Source organism: Schistocerca serialis, unplaced genomic scaffold (assembly GCF_023864345.2).
Source record: "Schistocerca serialis cubense isolate TAMUIC-IGC-003099 unplaced genomic scaffold, iqSchSeri2.2 HiC_scaffold_1185, whole genome shotgun sequence".
Classification (NCBI taxonomy): Eukaryota; Metazoa; Arthropoda; class Insecta; order Orthoptera; family Acrididae; genus Schistocerca; species Schistocerca serialis.
The window spans coordinates 85,001-87,500 of NW_026047387.1; positions in this window are offsets into that span (position 1 = coordinate 85,001).

A 2,500-nucleotide genomic window follows, 5' to 3' on the forward strand; every position below is an offset into this window, starting at 1 on the left:
ACCTATGTTGCGCCGTAACCTAACCTATGTTGCGCCGTAACCTAACCTATGTTGCGCCGTAACCTAACCTATGTTGCGCCGTAACCTAACCTATGTTGCGCCGTAACCTAACCTATGTTGCGCCGTAACCTAACCTATGTTGCGCCGTAACCTAACCTATGTTGCGCCGTAACCTAACCTATGTTGCGCCGTAACCTAACCTATGTTGCGCCGTAACCTAACCTATGTTGCGCCGTAACCTAACCTATGTTGCGCCGTAACCTAACCTATGTTGCGCCGTAACCTAACCTATGTTGCGCCGTAACCTAACCTATGTTGCGCCGTAACCTAACCTATGTTGCGCCGTAACCTAACCTATGTTGCGCCGTAACCTAACCTATGTTGCGCCGTAACCTAACCTATATCGTATCTTAACCTAACCTATATCGTATCTTAACCTAACCTATATCGTATCTTAACCTAACCTATATCGTATCTTAACCTAACCTATATCGTATCTTAACCTAACCTATATCGTACCTTAACCTAACCTATATTGCCCCTTAACGTAACCCATATTGCGCTGTAACCCAACACACGTTGGGCCTTAACCCAACACACGTTGGGCCTTAACCCAACACACGTTGGGCCTTAACCCAACACACGTTGGGCCTTAACCCAACACACGTTGGGCCTTAACCCAACACACGTTGGGCCTTAACCCAACACACGTTGGGCCTTAACCCAACACACGTTGGGCCTTAACCCAACACACGTTGGGCCTTAACCCAACACACGTTGGGCCTTAACCCAACACACGTTGGGCCTTAACCCAACACACGTTGGGCCTTAACCCAACACACGTTGGGCCTTAACCCAACACACGTTGGGCCTTAACCTGCTCTGTAATTGTCATACGACGCGTTAAATTAGTGTAGTGTTGCCTAACTGCAACCCCCGCAATATAGTTTGCTACTCGCACTGCCCGGTCCCCAGTGTATCGCTTCATGTTAAACACCTTGCAGCTATACACTGTAATGTGGATGGCAGCAGGACGTACATGCTCAATGCCCTTTGCAGTTGTTCATTGGCATTCGCAGTTGTTCATTGGCATTCGCATGGCGAAGCACTTAGCCTACGCTGTGGTATGGCCTGTGTCAACTGTCCGCTGATATTGTACGTCCAAATCACACACTGTACTGCACATTGGTCCTCATGTACTGAATGATACATCGTGGTACATGTGACCGTACAACGACTGCGCCAACAACGGCGAACCATGCGGTCCAAATGTTGTGCACGCAGCTACGTGTCGTCTCCCTATAAGAGCTGGATTGCAGTGTGGTATGCCCTGGATGGCGATCAGCATGAGCCGTCTGTTGATGTAGTGGCGCGTGTTGTCAGACGTTGTCGTCTCTTCTCACACACCGTGATAGCATGGTGCACTGCGTTCCACATCTGCGACATGCGACAGAGGCCGGTTGACAGTCGTTCGCGCAATGGACATCGCATACGTACGGGGGCCACCTTCCACGTGTTTGCGAAGCGTGCACATGTTGTTGCGTGTATGTGGGCAGACATAGTGTGTCGTGACACCTGACACAGGCATGCAACAATCGTTGAATTTGCAAATGGCGATGGACGCCTACGTTTGCTGGTGACGTTACGCAAATGAACAACTGGTAAACCGTTGTGGTGCGGTTGTTCTCGCTAGAGGTGAATCAGTGATGGCGACGATCGGTTGAGCTACCAACCGGTTGTTTCAGCGATACCCACCATGCCCACGAACGTGAATGGCATGTGGGTGTGAAGCGATACGCGGCGGTGGCTGGGTGGGACCGGCCCCGGCCGGTGAGGGGGGGCCTCCCGGCGTGCTGGCCGCGCGGTGCGTGGGCGCACGCGCTACAGCCGGCTGGTGGGGGCGGCCACTGGCAGGCGCGCCGGCCGACGGAGGCGGCAGGCGGCGCAGCTGCGCGCCGGCGCACCCTGCACGCGGCGCCGTGCGGCCAAAGTAGGTCCTCGCGGGCCCGGTGCGAAGCGCGGTGGACATCTGCAGTGTGCTGGTCCGATTGAGGACTGTGTGCGCTGAGGATGCGCCGCCGCCCGGCGCTCGGCGCCGCGACGCCGTCTGCTGCTCGGTCGCCTCTGCGGTTCTCGCAGGTGGTTTGTATCGCAGCTGTGCGGACGTGTTGGCGCGTGCGCTGTGCTGGGAGAGTTCGCTTCGGCACCCAAGTGGGGCTTTTGTCCTTCTGTGGCGCTGGCGTTGGAGCTGCCGGTCACCGTAGGTGGCGCGTGTTGTCTCCCGCCGGCAATGCCACGACAGCACGCTCCCGGGCCTCTGTCGGCAGCGGCAAGCTCAGTTGGGAGCACGGGTGGTCGCACCTAAAGCGTCTACTCGCCAAACTCCGGGCGATTGCGCCTCTCTCGAACCCGACCAAGTACTTAGGACGGCGCTGCGCGCCGCCGGGACCTGAGAGGGTTTCGAGGTGTATGGTGCAGGGGAGCTCAGCCTCCTCCTGTT